This window comes from Anomalospiza imberbis, chromosome 3, assembly GCF_031753505.1.
Source record: "Anomalospiza imberbis isolate Cuckoo-Finch-1a 21T00152 chromosome 3, ASM3175350v1, whole genome shotgun sequence".
NCBI classification, from domain to species: Eukaryota; Metazoa; Chordata; class Aves; order Passeriformes; family Viduidae; genus Anomalospiza; species Anomalospiza imberbis.
Window position 1 is genome coordinate 30,033,951 of NC_089683.1, and position 23,094 is coordinate 30,057,044.

Below are 23,094 nucleotides of genomic sequence, written 5' to 3' on the forward strand. Positions count from 1 at the left end.
TAGGGTGACATAAAGTCAGAGCATCCCCTGGGAGTGCAGCCAAGCAGTACCAACACAGCCATCACAAGTTTGACCCACCTCTGTCAGATGAATCACAGAATCACAGAATAATGAGGTTGGAAGAGACCTCTAAGATCATCAAGTCCAACCTATGCCCTAACACCTCAACTAGACTATAGCACCAAGTGCCATGTCCAGTCTTTTTTTATACACATCCAGAGATGGTGATTCTACCACCTCCCTGGGAAGACAATTCCAGTACTTTATTATTCTTTAAGTGAATTTTTTTCCTAATATCCAACCTATACCTTCCCTGACGTAGCTTGAGACTGTGTCCTCTTCTTCTGTCAGTGGCTGCCCGGTGGAAGAGACTGACCCCCACCTGTCTACAACCTCCATTCAGGAAGTTGTAGAGAGCAAGTGGAGCATGCACAAGCAGTAACACTTCAGTTTGACTGGACTAGGAGCTTATGCTCTCTCTGGTAAAAATATAGCCAATAAACCACTCTTTCAAGACCACAGACTCCACTCATTCTTTCTTAGTTGAGTTTTTATATGACTGTGAATTTATGTAGTCGTGATGGTGCAGCATAGCTATTTCAAAGATCTAATTGACGTCAAGATTGATGTGATTCATGGGAGTCATAGGATCCCTACCACTGAAAAAAGTCCAGATTAGATGATATGCATTTGTGCAGTTCTACAGTTTGCTTCTCGGCAGATGATTGTGGATTTCATACACTTCATCAAGGATAATTTGAAAGTGCCCAAAGTCATTGATCTTTGACAAACTCCTCAGCAGTTAGTTCCAGGCAGAGGCTGGCACAAGACCAAATTACACAAGTGGGACAACTGCAGGCCCTGACTCTGCCACCACCTTTTCATCCTTTTTCATATCATACTTGTTATATCATCTGTAGAAAATCTGTATAAATACATAAACTAGGGAAGAAGTTAATCAGGAAAGCCATTTTTAATTAGGTCACTGATGCTCCACTGCTGCTCCGTTTTTAGCTTGTGATTAAGGCAAAGACGCATAGAGTGAGATACAAAAGCAAGTAAACACAACCAGAAACTGAAACCACTAACAACACTGGCTTTCATGTGATTTTTATAACCATTTGGGTTAGTTCACTTAGTTAAACTATTCTGCACAGCTTTAAAGCACAGGTCCACAGTCCTGCCTATTAGTCGTTTATGGCAACTTAAAGCAACCCTTCCCCATGCCTGCCAATCTCTCTCTGACTTCAGGGTGGCCAGGTTGGAGGGAGAGGACAGCAGAGTTGAGGAATTCAACTGCTTTGGAATGATAAGGAGCAAGACATGGCACACAATCTGTGATTTGAGATGGAACGGAAGCATGTTATACTTTACACAATGTGATCCTCATAGGAAACCCTGTCAGCAGTTTATATGAATATGCACAGAATATGCACACATATTCTGGAATGAAAGGAGTGATTTTTTCCCCTATCTTGTTACCCCTTTAATATTCTCTATGACAGATTTCCTTAGATCACCACAGGACAGCCTCATCATAATGCTATTGTGTTCCTTTATTCTGAAAAAGACATGTTAGTAGAGTCTGTAAAAGCCTTTCCCTGTTTATCTCTGTGGCACCATCAGTACATTAAGTGTACTTGCCATCCCAACAAAGCATACAAGGTGGTAAGTTTAAAGGGATGAAATTCTGCTTCTAGTGACACAGGAGAACTAAGAAGGGATAAGGGATGATCTTTTCCTGATATGACAAATCTGAGTTATGTGTCAACAAATAACATAACAAATGTCCACTTTAGGAATCTGATGCAGTGAACAAAATTATCAGAGTACAGTGAGCACATGCACTATTGCAGAATTAGCCCGTTTCATTCTGTGACATGCACTGTTACAGCGTGAAGCCATCTGGCAGCTGGAATACAAGCAGCCTTTGATGGGCTCAGGAAAGACATTGCCACACTTTCACACTGTTGTTTGACCAGGCTGAATGAACCATCCAAACAGGCTCACTTCTGTGAGTAAATAAGCACAACAATGTCCTTTTGCATGTAGCAAAGTGGGTCAGCAAAATATTACTGTTAATGTGCTAAGATACAGTGAATGCTTTGTACTTTTTGATTTATTGCTCTGTATGAACTCTGTATGCTTCCTTATATCATAATTAGAGGGTTGCTTGTGGCTGTGTTTCAGAGGAGTAATTTTTTCAAAAGAAAAAGTCTCACCTAGGTGAGCTGGCAATTCCAAGATTTGGGGAGGAACAAAGGAACATAAATTACATGTTGATCAATAGCATTGTTAAAAAATAATAAAAGCAAAACTAAAAAAGCCCATAATATCACCATAATTACAGATTAATCAGAACAGTGGATAAAACTGTTAAGATACTTTGTCAAACATTACATTTATTACATTAGAGGTCATTACAAAGCAAAACACAAACCAGGACATGGACAAAAGAGCACAGCCAAATTCAGACTCAGCAAGCAGAGCTGAGGACAGGCAAAAAAAGAAAAGGACTGATCCAGGCTAGGGACTGGAAGCATGGAACAGTTTCCTTTGCAGGGTAAATGCAGCTTGGTCAGGGGACAGGAGGATCCTTACCAAGAGGCTAAGAATGACTAAACAATATATACTTGTGTCACTAATGTCATAGGAAAAAAAAAAAAAAAAAAAAAAAAAAAACCACAAAAATCCCCAAACTACAACAAATGTATGGCTAACAAGAAAAGGGGCAATTTTTCTTCTTGATGTCGATGTTGAAAAGGACAAAGCCCCATTGTTTTTCCTTAACACCATTAAACCAATGGCTTTGGTGGCTTGTGAAGTTTGTGGTGGTACTTCCTTGTGGCAGGAGGCTACAAGTTAAGAACAGGAGGTACTGTTAACATGGTATGGAACATAGGAGAAAGAAATATATGATGCATGTTTGTGTTCATTAAATGAATTCTTCAAAGGAAACAAGATAAAAAATAATGATTGCCAGCCTTGCATGAGTAACAATATTGGGTACTGTGGATGGGTTTTTTGGTTCAATCTCTGACACAAGCAATTCACTCTCCTGCAGATGCTTGCTGTTTCTAGAATGCAATGATCATCTCTCGGTTCTGCTTCAGATGAAAACAATGATTCATTTCTGTATTACATTTCTATGAAATTTGTCATCCTCTAACACCACTTACAGCTATCCTTAAGCAGGGAAATACTTGACAGGTCTGAGTGTGTGCCAGAGTGAAAAAATAAAGCATCGAAATAATGTAAACATCATGTTAGGCCTAAAAAGATAGAATAGGAACAGCCCTTTTCAGCACCATGTGTTTGAGCAGACACAGCGGTGGGATATGTATCTAACTGTTGTGCAGTGTTCTTTCATTTACATTACAAAGGGATGTTTTTGGCAGAAAGTCAGTGTAAGCAGCATCCATTATTCCTTTAAGGGGCTTGATAATTCAGTATGGTAATATGCTGAAGGCTGTCAATGCTGTCAACCATCCACCAAGAAATAAATTGAACTTTGTTCCAGCATCAGTATTTCTGTATGCAGTCCTGAGATTAAATGAGATTGGAGATCTGACCATGGGGTGAAAACTAGTGATAGTTGATATGTTTGACAGTTGATATGTGAGACATTTTGGGTGAGGCAAAAACCACCAGGAACTGAATAAAACATGTGAAAGTAGTCATTATTAGCTATGGGGGTATGAAAATCACAGAAAATGAGAAAAGTGATTCAAGCTGACAAAAAAACCTCCAAAACAACACAACAAAAAGAACCAAACACAAATCAACCCTCAAGTATATCTTTGAAGTCTGGCTCAAATATGGAAAGGAGAAGTGGGTTTCTCATGCAGCTTTGGGTATATCTAAATGGTTGCTCAGAGTACCCTTACAGTCAGGGGCAAAAAAGTGAAACTTTTAGGTACCAAAGCATTTAATCCTTAAGTAGCCATTTAAACTAGGTCTGATGAAGTACCTCTTTCTTTGTCTACTTTATAAGGGAGCATAACTGACTTATCTGCATGAAGACACAAACACTGAAGATATCTAAAATCACCCAAGAAATGATTCATCTTCAGCACCTAGAAACATTTTAATTTACATGAGCTTATTCAGCTTGGCCATGTGATGATGACTGACAAATTGGCTGCTTTAAAAGACTCTTGAAAAGCTTGCTCCTGCCAGGAGGGAAGGTCCACGCTGCAGTGGTGGCACATGGAAGTCACAGTATAACTCTCAGCACCCAACTTTTCTGCAATGAAGTAGCTGCTGAGTCTCCACAGATTTGCTCTATGGGGAATGAAGGAAGAGCGAGACTGCTACAGCAAGAAATCCAGAACTGTAACCTGACATCAGTGCTTTGAGGCTGCATCTATATTAGTGTTTTAGCCTGGATCAGAAGAGAGCAGAGCTTTTAAAGATAAGTTCCCAATTCTTTCCCCCTTCTGGGCTTTGGTTCATATTACTCATTCACACAGTCTCAGGGAACATAAACTTTATTTGGTTTAGATCAAATAAACTGGAAGATGGAGATCAGGAGTATACCCAATACACTCCAAATGCAATGGGCATTCAGCCCATGGGACCAGATTAGGACTATTCTGAAGAAAAAAAATCACTAAATTTAGTAGTGTGGGTGTCAGATTCTCAGCACTGATTATTTTGTTCTTTAGGCCTGCCACTGGCTTGCACTACTTGCTAATGTATCTCAAAGTGAAGAGGATCCTGGAAGAGTCATTTGCTCAATTAACCACTGGAGGAGTTTGGAAAGATGAGATAGCTGATTTAGTGTACTCAAAAGTGAATGAAACAACCACCAAATGGACAGTGGACTAGTTTTCCAAAATTCAGTATTTTAACAGAGGAAACATCCATTAATCAAAGGGAGAAACAAGTCTGGCACAAGGCATAAGATAGTGAATTAACTGAGGATGTAAAATACCTGTTGATTACCTCTATCTATCAGATATGATCAGTAAATTCAAAATACAAATTGGGCTTTTGTTTACAGCAGTAGCTTCAGGGCTTCATCCAAGCATAAACTGTAGTAAAATAACCATGATTTTATTTCTACCAGTTAACTTTTAATGGCTGCAAAAGAACAGGGCAAACTGCAAAAGAAAGCACCAAGACCGTTTCCAGCACTACTGACCTAGCTGCCTTATCCACAAACGGCAGGTTGCACCTGCTCCAAATGGAGCCTTATCCATAAGCTACAGTCTCTTCAGGGTTATACTTACTGTGGCAAAGCCTTACCCATGGTCACTGTCCTTTAGAAGAAACCTTCTCCAACACAGCCTTACCCGTGGCTGCACTCCCTCCAGGAGTGTAACTGCTCTGTTGTGGACTTATCCATGGACACATTTCAGGTGCTCCAGCATGACCTCTTGCACTGCTACTGATGTTCAAGGTGTACCTGCTGTGGCCACCCAGGGACTGGCTGCCTCAGGGCAGACCTGTGTCACATCCCTGACCATCTGGCTGCCCGTACAACAAAACAAAATCAGGCTCACAGCTCACATCTGGTTGAGTAGGGATGTTCCAGGAACTGAGTGGTCATTGCAGTAAGGCTGGAAATATCTACCATGTAGAAGGGAAAGGTGCTTCACTCTCCCCAAAAAGCAGCTGAGGAGAGCAAGAACTGCTGCTAGTTCATAACAGGGTTCTCCAGAGACTGGGAGGCAGTGATGCAAGGGCAAATACCAGGCTTGGCCTCAGGACAGTGCTTTTATCATAGGTTTCCCAGGCAAGGAAAAATAAAGTGACAACACAGAAAGCAGCAAAAGCAGAAAGGAGCCATTGACTTTCCCTGGAATTCAGTGTACAGCAAGAAAGGGAGAAAGTAATGGAGCAGGTAAGGCAGCAAATCAGAGCTAGGAAGAGCAAGTACTAGCCTGCCAAGTAACAGCTAAATATCTGTAACAGCTGTAAGCTCAGTCTAGCACACTCTGATCAAATCTGTTATCTTAAACCCCTGAAGCTCCACATCAGGTGCCAAAAAAGACTGTGGTGGGCTGACCCTGGCCAGCAGCCAAGCACCAAGCACCCACATAGCTGCTTGCTCACTCTGCCACTGCAGAAGGGCAGAGTGAGAAAACAGGAAGAACAAAACTGAGACAACTCATGGGTGGAGATAAAGATTGTTTAAAAAGTAAAGAGAAAAAAAACAAAAAAACCCACATCAACCAAAGGAAATTAGTCTGTCACAACCAGCCATAGGTAGACTGATGCCCATCCAGTCTCTTAAGACTGGCCACCTAGGAAGCCACCCCCTGTCCTTTCTTCTTCCTCTGCCCCACTTTTTATTACTAAGCAAGATGCTATATAGTGTGGAACATCCCTTTGGCCAATTTGTGTCAGATGTCCTGACTGTATCCCCCACCTCCTCACTGGTGGACAAAGAAAACCTTCAGGCTGGGCGAGCACTGCTAATTAATGACCCACTGAAGTGTCACCAACACAGCCTTAGCCACAAATCTGAAACATGGTGCCATGTGAAGTGCTAAGAGTTAAGTTAGCACTTGGAGCTACTGCTCCAAGTGATCATTACAAGAATTGCTTTACATGACATCTATGAGTGCCTTCATTGCTTCACCACCTTTAAGGTCTTTCTCATGCAATCTATTTGTGTGCTTTTGGGGAAGTTACAAAACCTGTTATCCTTCCTGTTAACAAATAGACACTTTTTTTCTCGGGAGGAAAAATTCATATTTAGCATACCTAGTTCTTTTAGCATATTTGTTTAGGCACTGAAACAGGCTGGCCAAGGAAGTGGCTGAGTCATCATCCCTAGAGGTGTTTAAAAGATGTGCAGTTGTGGCATTGAGGGACACGGTTTAGTGGTGGACTTGGCAGTGCTGGGTTAATGGTTGGATTAAATAATCTTAGAGGTATTTTCCAACTGAAATGATTGTAATAATTCTGATTTTTAAAAATTTATTTAGCATGTTTCCATAGTTACATTGGTGTGGGTTTTTTTTAAGGTAAGTAAACTCTTTCAATCCTTCATAATTTAATCCAAGTATGTGTTAAAATTGAGTTTTCCTGAGTAGGCTACTCTGAGTTAAATTCTAGCAAAGCTGCTACTAAAGGATCAAAATAACTTTTACTTAAAAAAAACCCCACCAAAACCCAAAAAAACCAAAAAAAAAAAAAACCCAAACCCAAAAAAAACAAACAAACAAAAAAAAAACCCACAAAAACCAAAGCAAAACCAAAAAAAAAGCCAAAAAAAACCCCAAATCCCAAACAACAACACAACCTTTCGGAAATATATTTTAAAGTCTATTTCATTAGTGGTTTGCTCTGTAAAGCAGGCATGTCAGGGAAAAAATTGTAGAACAACTCCAACTTTATAACTATAAAATTGAAACTTTGCTGCACTGATTTTGTGACATAGCATACAAACCCCAGAAAGGCTAAATGTAACATTCTACATAAAACCACAAAAATTTGATTTTTGGATACTCTGTACAAGACTAAAGGGACACAATGCAATACATTTCTTAATAACCAATGTTCTTTAAAACCTAAAATTTAAAATCAAACTTTGTGATTTTTGTTCCAAAGTATTCCTACTTTTCTCAAATATAATCAGACATTAATACTCTTGTATTCTCTCTGCATGGTAATAGAGACAGCTCTGGTCCTCCGTGGTAATCTCTGCTTATAATATGGCTTCACACACTAAAGTAATACTGCTTCTTCATTCTCCAACCCTTCTATTCATTTGCAAAGGCAGTATACATTTAAATAACCAAGATTTTTTTTTTTTACTGAAAGCATTTATTTTACCCAAGAGTGGAAACAGATTAAAAAATTAATTGATGCAACAATTTAGAAAAATCATACAGGTTCAGCTGTGAACAAAAGTTACATCCTTCTTTATGTCTAATTTTCATAACAGCAGCATCACTCCCATTCTCCTTGTAAATTAACCAGTCATTGCTTGCATTAAACTAACATCCAGAGGTTTCAATCAAGGACTTATTGTTCCATGTCCCTGTACAAAGCCATGGCAAGCACTTTCCCTTACTTTGAGTGATACACTTGGGATCTCAGCTCATGTAGGCACTGCTGCCAGTCACATAGCATATGGAAGTACAACAGCACTGTTCACCTGCAAAACTGCTCAAAACTAAGACAAAATGCAACTAAGTGATGTGAAAATTGGCCAAAAAGAGCATGGGAGGGTGGATGAGATGGGTAATGCTGAGAAAGCAATGTGCCTTCACTTTGGTGGGCTGCAAGCAGATGATGCAGGACTTGGGGATGGATCACATGGGTTTCCTAGCCCCAAGGTTTACCTTGGGCTTTGATCAGGCAGAGGTCTGTGCCATACCATCACCCATCCTGTGCAAGACTATTCCCCTGCAGCACATGCAGTGCACATCAGTACCAGAGCCCTGCCCTGAGGGAACAGAGTCTGGCAGTAGAGCTGACCTCTACTTCTCCAGATGCAGGTGGGTTTGCCTGCTGCTGAGGCACAAGGTTTGCTGACACCAGCATAGGCCACAGAAATGCCAACAGCACTGCTCCATGAGGAGTAGCTCCTTCTGTACCTATTTCCTGCAAAGCTGAGTCACTGGGTACAAAGTGCAAAGACAGTGTTCAGTTTGATGTGACACACCTGACGAGGTATTCCAAACAAGAATACCACACTGACAAGCTGTTCAGGTAAATGGTAACCTAAAGAATTTAACTGAGAACCTGCTGTGTAGGATCTCTGCCCACTCAGCCCAGCTAGTGAAAATCAGCTTTCTTCCACTCCCATACTGAGTTCTTTGTCCCCAGTGTGATCTAGCTCTGCATGTATCTAGGCTGAGCATCCCTCCAACACTAAGCCATTTTTTCAGCTGTTACTCTTACACCAACACATGAAGTTACCCAAATGAAGATTGTACACCGTGTTTGCAAGCTCTGATCAGACATCTTCAGTGTTAGCAGGGAAGGGGGCTGTGATTCAGTTGCCTGAGCTCAGGTGTCTGGTGACATTCACACAAGAACCACACTGCAAAACAGGTATCGCTAAAAGAATAAAGGAAATCTAAACTTTCCTTACATATTAGAAATGCTACAAAACAATCTTTCTTATGACAGCACAATGCAGTGTTTGCATAGTATCTCCATATTGAAATGTTCCAAAGTCATAAAACCTCAAAAATGTAACTGAAGTTAGACAGTTGCTAAACTAAAGTTGGCATTATTCTGACCCAGGCAGACTGTATTCCCTGATGCATCTATAACCACCTGCTATTTTCCTTCTGTTGTGCCAAGATTATCCATCATTTGGGGCAGGGGAATACCTTTTATTTGGTGCCTGTTCAGGACTAAGGAATAGGTGCTACAAGAATACAAATCATCAGTACCACTGTGCCTGTGATGATTTATTCTCCCCCCTGGCTTGCCTTGTCTGCAGGAGACCTGAAATCCTTGCATGCTTTTTATGAAGGGGCTTGTACTTTTTTAACACTTGCGTCTCCAATAGCTGGTGAAAACAATTCAAGATAATCAATCTATTAGGATTTATGGCTAAACATCAACATACTCAGCAGAAGCAGAACTACTGGTTATTTTCTTTAGAGCAGGGACAGGTGGTGTCACCTGCTCCTGTTAACCAAAACCAGTTAAAGGGGAGACGGGTATGCAATTGAGCAAACCGGGGGCAGGTTTTGCCCATGGCTTGAGCAGGTATGCCAGGAAACAGGCTGGAGCAGTAGATGAAACTGGACTTCCATTGCAGAAGCTTTCTGCAGATATTTGTAATTACATCAGTAATTCTGCAAGAAGGAATCTCTCACAAGTCTGTTCTTGCTAAGGAAAGTGCAGTAGCTATGGTTACCCAGCAAACAGGGAGAGGAGGCAAAGCTGAACCACTGCTCTGGGCACTGTACACCATTTTTAACATCAAAAGCCTAGTTTTAGCTTTCAAAATAGAACTATGAGAGCAGCCACCCACGTTCCCCATAACAGTGTGTTTGCATATATAACTGTGTGGCTATGCATTTGTGGGTATATATATAGATCTATAGTAGGATGACAGGATGACAAAGAGAACAGAAAAGGAGTAAGCTTTTAGATCATCATACAACTATGAAATTAGAAACGTACTCATAGACAACAATCTTGCACACTTGGTTAGTCAGCCTAGGATCAGCACCACAGGACTTTCCCTGGCAAACTTCTGCCTGCTACAGGGAGGAAATGTCTTCAAGTGTCTTCATTTGGCTCTGATGATTGCGAGGTTTGCTCAAGACCTACAGGAAATTCCCTGGAAAGGAACTATGTCTACATTGTAGCCTTAATACAATCATTTTAGAAAAGTTTCCTTATTTAGGTTAATGTGCATAAATACTATGTAGTGCAGAAGCAGCAATGTGGAACTCAGTATATGACATAGTCCGCCCTAAGAAACTGGGTAAATACTTAAGCAACTAGTCCACATTGAATTTCACTTAAAATGGCTTCACATAGTCATCAAGCTCATAAATGGGTGCTTGAGAGAGGGTGGGGATAGTTTAGTGGGCTGTAGCCCTACTCATATAGTGGATTCCCCAGGCATGGACTCAGACTTGGCTAGCTACCTTCATATCTTCAATGGAAATCATCTCACTTGGCTCAGGCATGTCCTTATCCCAAAAACCCTTTTATATACCAAGCTAGTTGTGTAGAGTCCTTCTGTAGCCTAGCTCAGTGTTTGATTTGTAAAGTTAGGTGAAATTAATCCCATCCCTTACTACATGCAATTTCCTGAAGGTGGAACAGGCTGCTACTAGTTCATCTCTATGAGGCTCTTCAAAAGGACAGCTGTGGTTGTTTGGTAACATAGCAGAGCCCTCTGCTTTGACACCAGCTTCTAGATGAAACAGTGTCTAATGCTTCTGAGACACTCAGACACTTCTGAGTCCAGACAGGGCTTGTAGATGAGATGAGACTTCTGTGAGACCAGTGTCTTCTTGGAAAATTAACTAGGAACCAGGAGGACAGCACAAGGGAATCTTGGCTAGCACGGGACACCTAATCACATCTTCCTGAGAGCTGGGGGTGTGAACTACCTGTGAAGTCAAGGCAGACACAGTCAATAGACCCTGGAGAGTGATTCAGCTTGATCCACAACAGACACCATTGTAACCAGAACACCCATACAAGGCTGGTAGGCAGGACACAGGCTTTAACAGAATCTCCTGGAGCAGCAGCTGGAGGCTAGGCAGGATTTGTAGTAAAAAACTGTGAGTGAGGATCTGAACTGAACCCAGCCAGAGATTCTTGTTGCTTCTGTAGGCTACAAAGTCACAGTAATTTAGAAGAAATTAAGCCAGTCTGTATCAACGTTCACCCATCCATCCATTTCCAAGAAAGAGTAAGATCTGGTCTTCTAATTTTTTCTTCTATAAGGTCTTTCCAGACATTAGAGGCAGTCTTTAGTGTAGTTACATCTACACGGGCTGATCAGTGAGACACAGGAGTCATGAGATACCAGTGCCCTTTTGAACTAGAAGCGAAAAGACAGACAAGGGGCTGTATTTGCTTGAGCTGGACAAGCAAGACACATCTTTGTCATGGGTAGGATGAACACAGTTTTAATACTTAAAGACATGACACTTAAATCACTTGTATTTGAAAATTTAGATAAAACAATATACATTTAGTTTTAGGGCAGAAAGTTTTCCCAGAAGAATTAGTTTCTAGCTTCTTTCAGCATGATCACAGGCTGAGCTTAGTTGAAATACAAACAAAATTACGGGAATTCAAACCCTGTTTCTTTCCACCTATGAAAAGAATAAGGCTTCCTATATCCATGCCAATACAGAGACCTCCTGCAGTCATATAGAAAAGAAACTTTTTCTATGCTATAAATAGATTTAAATCACACTGAAGATTTAAGAGAAGAATTCAGAGTAAAAAACAACACTACAGACACTGATAAGGAGTTTTATCTCAACTAACAGAGCCCAAGCAAAATGAATCACAGAAACTCTCTCATCCTGAGAAATTTATGCATTTTATAATTCCCAAAGGAAACAATCGCATCAGATAAAAATCTTTAGACCAAAATTAAAAAGAATAAAGCTGACAGAACTGCCTGAACTCTCTATTTTAGCAGAGAGTTATTAGAAACTCAGCATAAATTGCCTCTTAATAATACTCATCATGCATCTATTGTCAGTAAATCCAAGTAATCCTGGTTTTATATACCTCTGTAGACTTTATTTTATCGCTTACTTGCTTAGTAAATTTAAACTAGGTATATTGGAAATGTGTTTAGACTGTCACCTGAAAAAGGTAAACTTCCATCACTCATTATGAGCTTGCTTTAAAATATCCAGTGCTTGGGGCTAAAGGCATGAGTTTGCAAAGCTCGAATTACTGGTCAAAACATTCAAGAGATCCATCTTCAGGATATTTTTTTGTCACATCACAGGCATCTCAGTATCTGTGCCTTAAAGTGCACTTAAAAGTTTTAACCAGGGGTAGTCAAGATCTTAGTGAGGAAGCACTGATAAATCTTCAATCCTCATCACTTCCACTTTTAATTTCAAGAGAGTATCTACAAATCTGAGCTGAACAGAAGATCTATATACACTACCAGGTAATGATTTAGCAACATTTTAAGTAAAAGTTATAGTGAACAAATCAAACAGGCAGCAATGTATTATTGAGCTAAGAGATAATTTTTGTCAAATTCCAGTTGTTATACTTTTGTTAATTTCTATATAACCTTTTCAGGAGAGACTGTCCACTGAAAAGCTGCAGGATACAATTTCAGAGTGGTAGAATATCCTGAGCTGGAAGGGACCCACAAGGATCATCAAGTCACAAGGATCACCCTGCACAGATCCATCCCCAAGAGTCACACCTTCTGTCTGAGAGCATTGTTCAAATACTTCTTGAACCCTGTTAGGCTTGGTGCTGTGACAGCTTATCTGGGGACCCTGTTCCAGTGCCCAACCACCCTCTGGGAGAAGAATATTTTTCTAATATCCAACCTAAACCTCCCCTGACAGAACTTCAGGACATCCTTGGGTCCGGTCACTGTCACCACAGAGAAGAGATCAGTGCCTGCCCCTCCTCTTCCCCTCACGAGGAAGTTCTCACTGCAGTGAGGTCTCCCCTCAGTCTCCTCCAGGCTGAACAGACCCAGTGCCCTCAGCTGCTCCTCACACAGCTTCCCCTCAGGGCCCTTCACCATCTTTGTTGCCCTCCTTTCATCACTCTCTAATAGTTTAATGTCTTCTTACATTGTGGTGCCCAAAACTGCCCCCAGCAGTCGAGGTGAGGCTGCCCCAGTGCAGAGCAGAGCAGGACGATGCCCTCCCTTGCCCGGCTGGTGATGCTGAGCCTGATGGCCCCCAGGACAGGGTTGGCTCTCCTGGATCCAGGGCACTGCTGACTCATGTTCAACTTGCCACTGACCAGGACTCCTAGGTCCCTTTCACTGGTCTCCAGCAGCTTGTTCCTCAGCACAAAGGCACATCCAAGGTTGCCCAGCCCAAGAGCAAATGGTGCAACTTCACACGGTTGTTGACTGCCCATTTTTCTAATTTGTCAAGGTGTCCCTGCAGGGCGTCTCTGCCTCCAAGTCAACAGTTCCCCCCAGTTCTGTATTGTCAGCAAACTTCCTTAGTATTCCTTCAAGTCCTGCATCCATTTGGTATACAAGTTGTATGTAAGAGGCTTTGCAAATATATTTAGAATGTTAAACTTTTCAGTTACTAGCAATTCGAACAAATGCTTTAGAGGTTAAGAATCTTTGAATCCCATAATCCCCTGGATCCTTCAGTTCCCTCAGGAATAGATGGATAAGCCTGGACTTCTTCCCAGCCCCATTCTTGCTAAAGAATGAATAGCATTAATATTGCCAGAGCAGGATGTGAGGAAACATGCAATACCTTCCATCAGGCATTATGAAATCCAATATCAAATGTCACAAAAATTTCCAAGCTATTTCACAGTGTTTTAACAAGCAAAAGAAAAAATAATTCAGTGTTTAAAAAATGAAACACTCAAGTAGTCATTGTAATTAGTATTAAAATAGGATAGAGAATTCATGTAAAGTCTGACAATAGGCTTTTATATGCCAGTAACGCACAGTAAATTGCTTTTAAAAGACAGTTATTATTTCAAGTGTTCAAAAATTTCTGACAAGGGACTAATTAATAACATTGTATTGGTCTTAGTGAAATGGACACTATTGTCTTCTAAAGCCTAATTTTGAAATTATTGTGAAATCCCAGATGCATTATGTTGTCTGATTTCAACTATATTTAACACTGCTTTGTTATTTAAAAATACAATTTGAAAGTAAGATAACAAGAACTAAATTTATTTGGCCTAAAGGGAAAATAATTAAAGGAAAGAACTAAATAACTATATAAATATTCACAGATAAAAAAAGAGACTGAAAGGAAGAGAAATATTTTCACTGGAATTATTTGCACTAGTGTCAAGGGCTGAAGCTGAAAAAAAAAAGAATTTAAGCTCTGTATTAGGAAAAAATACTTTTGAAGACAATCAGGTTGGCTGGACAGAGAGGAAACTGACTGATTTTCAAGTGAATCAGCTTGATTCCCTTCCTTTTCTCTCTCCTAGGCAGTTAGAGAAACAGTTGGTGTCTCTTATCTTTTCATGAGTCACTAAATTTATTTGAATTGTCGATTACAAGATTAAAAATTCTCAAGAGCTTTTCTCCTCTAATTTCACCCATTTCAGGGGTACCATTAACCAATGGAGAGAGAACATCCTAGCTTCTAGATAGCCTGCAGGAAAGTGTTCAGTCAGATGAGGAACGAAATGGAAACACTGTGTGGTACCTACAAACGTTCTTGGCCAGTGCCAGCTCTGAACCTACATGACAGAAGGCAGGTGGTATCCTGCACATCAGAGCCATTAAGGTACCACTGCAGAGGAGGTTTTGAGAAAACAAATTATCACTGGACATCACTGTCAATTCAGTCCCCAAGTGGTGGGGAGATACTCAGGATGGCACAGTATTGGAATTATTCTTTAGCTTATACAGAAACACCTACAGTTAGTCCTCAGGGTATTTGCTTTCATTTTCTGAGATTGTGCCTGCATATATGGCTACAAATTAATTGGGTCAATCTCTTATAAACACAATACAGTAAAATCTGTTGTATTAACTTATTTGTTTTGACTGAATACCATATTACTAGAAGGTCCATGGAGGAAACATCAAATACTGCATACTTAATGACTTGATTTTTTCTCTCTTTTCTGAGGGTCTCATGATTTCAGAGAGGCTTTTCAGGAGAAAAGAGAAAGGAAAAGAGAAAGGAAAAGAGAAAGGAAAAAAGAGAAAGGAAAAAAGAGAAAGGAAAAGAGAAAGAGAAAGGAAAAGAGAAAGGAAAAGAGAAAGAAAAAGAGAAAGGAAAAGAGAAAGGAAAAGAGAAAGGAAAAGAGAAAGGAAAAGAGAAAGGAAAAGAGAAAGGAAAAGAGAAAGGAAAAGAGAAAGGAAAAGAGAAAGGAAAAGAGAAAGGAAAAGAGAAAGGAAAAGAGAAAGGAAAAGAGAAAGGAAAAGAGAAAGGAAAAGAGAAAGGAAAAGAGAAAGGAAAAGAGAAAGGAAAAGAGAAAGGAAAAGAGAAAGGAAAAGAGAAAGGAAAAGAGAAAGGAAAAGAGAAAGGAAAAGAGAAAGGAAAAGAGAAAGGAAAAGAGAAAGGAAAAGAGAAAGGAAAAGAAAAAGGAAAAGAGAGAGAAAGGAAAAGAGAAAGGAAAAGAGAAAGGAAAAGAGAAAGGAAAAGAGAAAGGAAAAGAGAAAGGAAAAGAGAAAGGAAAAGAGAAAGGAAAAGAGAAAGGAAAAGAGAAAGGAAAAGAGAAAGGAAAAGAGAAAGGAAAAGAGAAAGGAAAAGAGAAAGGAAAAGAGAAAGGAAAAGAGAAAGGAAAAGAGAAAGGAAAAGAGAAAGGAAAAGAGAAAGGAAAGAAAGAGAAAGGAAAAAAAGAGAAAGGAAAAGAGAAAGGAAAAGAGAAAGGAAAAGAGAAAGGAAAAGAGAAAGGAAAAGAGAAAGGAAAAGAGAAAGGAAAAGAGAAAGGAAAAGAGAAAGGAAAAGAGAAAGGAAAAGATAAAGGAAAAGATAAGAGAAAGGAAAAGAGAAAGGAAAAGAGAAAGGAAAAGAGAAAGGAAAAGAGAAAGGAAAAGAGAAAGGAAAAGAGAAAGGAAAAGAGAAAGGAAAAGAAAAAGGAAAAGAAAAAGGAAAAGAGAGAGAAAGGAAAAGAGAAAGGAAAAGAGAAAGGAAAAGAGAAAGGAAAAGAGAAAGGAAAAGAGAAAGGAAAAGAGAAAGGAAAAGAGAAAGGAAAAGAGAAAGGAAAAGAGAAACTGCAACTCCATGAAAATGTTTCTTCTGTCTTGCATCCTTTATTATTGTTTTGTAAAAATTTATGCTAGGTCATACATACACAGAGTCTCCTTTTAAGTCTAGCTTCAGCTGTGGTCAGATAACTTGGCAACAGACATTGCTGCTCCTGTTGACAGTGGGCTTTTTTTTGGTGGGCTTTGTTTGTTTTGTTTCATTTTGGTGTTTGTCATTTTGTTTCTTATTTTCAAAGTTCTTATAGTGACACACACACCCCCTCCTGGCTGGATATTATCACCTGGGACCAGTGGCCTGGTTGCAAACTTCTGACCATACCTAATCCTTGCATTCCTTTCATTGCCTTGCACAAGTATCCAGATCTATCATAAATAATCTCAAAGGCTACTTAAAAGAAATGGTGTCTCATAAAATCTGCTGTGCTGGCTGAGGGGTTAGCAGCAGTTGGCTCCAGCAGCAGACTGGAGGTAACAGCCAACAAGTATGCAAGGCAGATCTCAGCATCAGAGCGATTTCCACACTGATTTGGATCACCAGAGTTCCCATGTCCAAAGTGGTTTGTATTATCAGAAATCAGACTTGGACACTCATGCAATTAATTAGTCAAGCTCCTGTATATGGATAGATACCAAGTCCTCAGTGAGTGTCTGTGGATTTTTATACTTCTTTTCTCCTACTTCCTTAACTACTTTAAGTATGATGTTTTGCTTGGGTTTCTTTGGTTTGTTTCTTATAGAACTTGCATTTATCATAAGCAGAGATGAGGACTGTGCAGCAAGTTTTTGCCTATTCATAGGAGAGAAAAGCAGGGCTCATTCAATAAAAAGTGAAATTAAAACCCAATTCTGTTCCTCCACCAAAGTTCTGAACGGTGAAATAAATAAATGTTCTGAACTGTGGTTTTTGGCAAAATAGGAATTAAAACATCTTTCTCAATGGAAACAACCAAAACCAGTTAAATGGTGGTTGAGCTAGAGCAATAAACATATATTAAAGCAGTAAATCAATTTTTATTCAAAGTTCACCCTAGTTCTCTTTTCTGCTCTACACCAGCTAGACTGAACTGCATACCAAAATCACTGTGTGTTTTATGTATTCTCTGAAGACTCTGGAGGCCAAAAATCTAAACATAATTTAGCTTCCTTTACAATGAATATGCTTTTGGGGAGCATGCTTGAACACGCTTTTTAGAATTATAAGCAATTCACTACTTTCCCTGAATTTTGGATCAGGCCAAGATGTAACTACCTTGGCCAAGATGTTACACCAAATGACTTGGCTCTCAACACAATCTCACAGAAAGGATTTACATCTAAACCCACAGAGACTCTGTGGCACGTGACATGATTGCTCCCAAAGGGAGATGCTACTTCCAAGTTGTGCTATCAAGAAATACTCCCTGCCTTTGGCATAATTGTTCAGTAATATGCATTTTGTGTATGGAATAAAACAGAAATGCTGATGGGCCAGCTTTTATGGTTGCTGACACAAACTTTTTGAGCATAGCTGTATAAGATCTGCTGACACAAACCTTCTCCTTGAGAACAGCTGTGATTGCGTGCTGCTTTGGGGAGGGGATGGGGAGCTCTTTTCTCCCTTCTTCTGCCTCTTGTGGTGAACTCCAAAATGCTAGCTGTGCTGATAGGGATGAAGTATCTACCAATATCTGGTTATGATATAGATGCAAACATATAAAAGACAAAGTCAGTTCTCCTCCTGGCTTCATCCTCCACTTGTCTTTCAGGTTATTTAATGACCCCATGCTCAGCAGTATTTGAATAAATGGACAGTTATCAAAAGTGCTCCAGTTAAAGCTGAATACAGCATGATGCCTATTCCTCTAAACTGATATGCACTTGGGATAGGCAAAATTCCACAAATAATCAGATTCAAGGCAAGTTACTTGAAGGTTAGCAAGCATATTCACAGAGGACAAGTGCAGCTTGAGAGAGGGTAAGGCAGCAGCATCCCAGGCTCTGCATTTCAGGGCACAGCTAGCATTTAAGTGTTTTAAAAGATACTCAAGCAGCCTCCCATCTCCCTGGTTGAGCACAAATAATTAAGAGCTTATGTCTCCCCTCATCAAAAACAAAGTGCTTAAAGATATGCTTAAAAGTATTTTGCTGCTTTAGGGCCTCAGTGGCTTGTTTGTGAGGATCTCAATGCTGACAAGTTCCCCTTGAATGTAAAAGTGCATTTGGGTCTTGGAGGAGCTGATCTACATTGCAAAGTCTTTCATAGCAGTTGCCACCACAGAAGCCTCATTGCTTAATTTAGATATCCTACAGCAATTACTGCCAAGCTGTGTCTGGGTTGATAAAGCAAGCATTTTGCAATTCCAGATTTTCTTGACTTGGGAATGCTCATTTTATTGGTCCTAGAGTTGCCTTAACATAGCACAAGGTCAATCTTCTGATTTCTAACCACCCTCTTACTTACTTGTGTTTCAAGCTCACAGCTCAAGCAGAGCTGGTCACTCCCTCAGCAAGTCCATACTCAGCTGTCAAGGCCTAAAGTGCAGCACTCACCAGAAAAGTTTGATCCTGAGCAAAAGCATGAAGCTTCCTGTTAAAGAAATTAAATTTAAAAAACCCCAAAAACCCGCCACTTGCCCCTAAAAACCCAAATAAACAAACAAAAACCTCACCACAATGATGAGTTACAATTAAAAAAAAAAAAAAATCAGTACTTGTGTTGTAAGACACGCTAAGACCAGGGCCCTCAGCCTGAGACAAATGTGCTTTCCCAATGGCTGACAAGAAGTTGTGTGCCAGCAGACATGAGACACACACACAAAGCGTTGCATTTCTGCATTCCCCGCTCTGTTCCCATTCAAACAATAGATTATTAGACTTTAAATAGCATAGTCCAGTGAAACCCTCTGTGTTGCAGGCAGAAATCCACACAACCACACTGCTCAACTCAGCTGGCTGCAGACAGAAAGCCTAAGCAGATGGATGAAGCACTGACTGCACTAACAGACAAGTCAGCATGTCACACCTTCTTCTAACATCTATTAACAATGCTGACCTTTTCTGATAAGAAGTATAAAAAGTGAAGCCATCCACAGACCCTCAGTACTCTGTCTTTATTGCCCAATTTTTCTATCAAATTTCTATAGAAATTTTTCTATCAAAATTTCTATATATATCTTGAATTCCAGCAAGGTGAAAATAGGAAAGAAACTGTCACTGAAAGCTCCAGGCTTAAGAGTTGTCCTCTACTTTTCCTCAAATAAAACATTTCTCTTTCCTGCACCAAAGGAATTATTTGGAGTCTCATACCATTCTTTGAAAGCCATCTCGGATGGTATAAAGCTATCATCTTGTCCTTTGTTGTCTTTCCTCAAAGAATTCTTCCAGAGTGTAGTGGGACAGAGAAGGTAGTACTTGACAAAAATAAACTGAAAAAAGCTAGCAAGATGTATGGTGTGACCACTGCTAGCCTCTCTTGGCTGTGCAGCTGGAGCTTCACGTGAAAATAATCAAGTTTTGTGCTTTCACCAGGCTGGAAGGTCTTACCCCTTCCTACCTCCAGAAATGGGGAGACAACTGGCAAAAAAGAAGTTCCTGAAACCTACGGACCAAATAACAGCAACACTGAGTTACACAGATGCTGCCACACCAAGGAGAATTTTGAAAAAGCAAGTCTTGTCCTTTCTGCAAGCTGTTGTAAGCATCTCTGCCTCTAAACACTCCAAAAATAGGCCAAATCTGCTAGAATTCACAGACTAGCTAGCTGAAAAAAAAAAAAATCAGACTACCTTAACTATCTATTGCCTACATCCTAAATGAGCAAGGAGACAAAGCAGAGTACAGCATTCACCTTGAAGCAAATAACTTTTCTTGTCCTGAACCAGAAAACAGGAGTTATTAAGATCATGTCCCGCTCATTAACATTTGACCTTTATTACTAGATCATTACTTCCAAGTATTGCCTGTTTCTCATCAAGGCAGTGTAAGGCAGTTACCTCGTGTATTTGAGCCAAAGGATGAGACCCTTGGCTGATGAAGGCTGTGTGGTAGCTGGGCAATGGCAGAGGAGGCTGGCTGGCTGTACCTGACTGTGCCTTGAGACAACAGGTCCCATGGATGACTGAGGAAACAATTTCTTTCAATTCCAAGGAAAAAGATGATTTTCAGCTGAATGGAGAACAGTGCTGAGGGAGAGTAGCAAATTTGCATGCTACCAGACCAGTAGCAGCACCGAAGACTGGTTTATTATTATTATTATTATTATTATTATTATTATTATTATTTAACATTCCAGAGACAGCAGGGGCAGGTACTGCCTCTGTCAGTCCTGCAGCCTCCAGTGAAAAAAAAATCCCCAAACATAGATCCATGTTATTAAACTTATTTTCTGCTGTTCTCACAGCCCTGCCTCTGGTCCCTTTGCATCAGCCACCCTGGGGAACAGCAGGGATGTGGACAGCTCCTGTCCTCTACCACAGCACTGGATGAACCTTACAGAGCTACCTCCAAAATACTACTCTGGAGGAGGACGAATTTTAAAGGCACAATATCAGAAGAGCATAGCCCCATTCATCTGCTGAATGCTGATCTCCACAGCTCTGTCAGCACCAGCAAGGATCAAATTGTACCTTTTTGCCCTTCTGAAAAATTCCTCTCTACTTTGTGCATGACCAGCCCTTGACTGACCCTTTCCTCAGCCTTCCTTTCCCACATGAAATTTGTATCCCAAATGTATCTGGATGCTTCTAAAATTAAAGAAATGAGAAATTAGGATGACTTAATTTGAAAAATATACTCTGAAGCAGGCTGAATGTCAAGGACTTCATTTGATTTCAAGTACAAGAACTGTATTTGATTTCAAGACTTGCTTTCATTTTTTGAATCAAGTATGAGACATGTGGATTTCAGTCTCTGACATTCCACTTGAGTCCCAGTGCCTGTGCTGCAGGTCTGCCCTCTCTGTTCACACACAAACCATTCTGGACCCAAACACATTTCTCAAAAATTCTTTCAAAGCAGAAAATATTTCCACAAAAAGACTTTGTTTTCAACAGACTGTCAAGAACTTGTCTCTGCCTAAAGTCTGTTAGTATTAAAGCAGAGTGCATTTCAAATGCAGTGGGTGATACAAATATGAAACTGTATTTCAAAGCCCTTGTTCTACTCACAGACACATCCTGGAGAGCTGTTCAGAATAAGCCCATGTACAGACAAGTCCCCAGAGCTAGGCCACAAAGGTCTCAGTTCAAATCCTCTTTAGAAGAACACACAACTAAAAAGCCCTAGATTGCTAAGCCGTGTGAACTATCCTATCACCTACTGGTGGCAGACATATGCATTTTTCTATATTTCTGGTTAATCTGAAGAGAAATCAATTTGGACAGGCCTGTGAAGTTTCTTTTAAGTTTAGCAAGGGTATCAGAGGGGAAGGCTTTGAGGAAGCAGAGCCCAGTCTACTGCTGCTGCCTGGCTGGGTCTTGCTCTGTACAAGCCTCAGAGCACACAGTCTGTGACTCACTCTCTCACATACTGCAGAACTAATTGCTGGTTTAGTACCCACCCACAAAAGCCTGCAAAGGCCTCACCAAAAATCTCTGCAAAGCACAGAAATCTTCACTCAAATGGACAGAATCAAAATCCTTACTCCTCCTGCTTCCCTAGGCACAAATACAGACTAGAGAGAGAGAGACAGGAAGGGAGTAAAACCAGCCTAATGCTGTTTTAAATGATTCCAGCAATATCAAACAGATCAGCAGAACACTATGATCTACTAAAAAGGGAAAAAACATAAAACATCCAAATACCCAAACACAAAACCAAAACATAAAAAACCCACCCAACAAACTAAAACCCAGAACTACTTCCCACAGCAATCAAGAAATCATTGTGCACTTTTGTGCACCTAAAATCCACATTTATTTTTCAGATTGCTCAAACTGGGAGATGATGATAGCATCATCTACCTTTCCTGTCATTTCAGATTGAAGTGCGAAATAGAAATGGCATTTTGTTACAATACTCAAAATAAGTCTTGTTTTTAAGTTGCATACTGCAATTGGAAATGGGAATATATTATATTCCTTTAAAGGTAATTACCTTGCTTACTGTAAACAGTGCATTTGGCATACATTTGAGCATGCAGAAATACTCAAACCAAATCCATGTATATGTATTTTCAAGTACGAAGCAACATTTTTCATTTCCCACAAATTTGTTCTATTGTATGTATAAAAACCTTACACTTGCCCCTGAAAGACTTTAACTCAGTTCAAGTCTCTGTGCAAGACCTCTTTCTGCCAAGAACCTGGAGTTTCCTTTCTGGCTGCAAATAATTATTCTGTTCCTGTAGAGAAGGATGTAAATCCATGCTGTTCTCCATTTAGATTTATCTTTAGAAATTTCATGGGGACCTTAGGGGAAAACTTTCCATTCAGTTTATCTCTGGAGTTTCCTGAACTGACAGTTCAGGCATCAATTTGTCTTTAATACTCCTAATTTCTGATCTTTTTTTTCTCCCCCTCTCGGAAAAGCTCAGCAATTAATAAAAAAATCTTACCACTTATTTTCAATCCAACTACTTTTGTTTTCTGAGTTTCAGTCCTGCTCCTCTCCTGTTCTAAGCCATGTGACATGGCAAGTTCACATAGCTCTAACCAAATCCCCAAAATAAAGGACAGCAAAGTCTCACTGAAGAGCATTTGGCCTAAGACACTCCCCACCTCTGCAGGAGAGGAAAAACCTTTAAGTATAGGTGAAAAGGCAGTGTTGAAGTAAGGCTGGCCACTGGAAGTATCAGAAAA

General features: G+C 40.1%; 1 protein-coding gene and 1 long non-coding RNA gene across 3 annotated transcripts in view; one reads left to right on the forward strand and one right to left on the reverse strand.

Moving 5' to 3' along the window:
- Nucleotides 1–23,094, reverse strand: part of OGFRL1 (opioid growth factor receptor like 1) — an 80,349-nt gene that overhangs the window by 15,510 nt on the left and 41,745 nt on the right. The window lies entirely within an intron of this gene.
- On the forward strand, nt 10,922–21,114 carry LOC137470440 (uncharacterized). Its single transcript, XR_010997064.1, has 3 exons — nt 10,922–11,146; nt 12,537–12,583; nt 20,697–21,114. It is a non-coding gene; the product is annotated as an uncharacterized lncRNA (long non-coding RNA).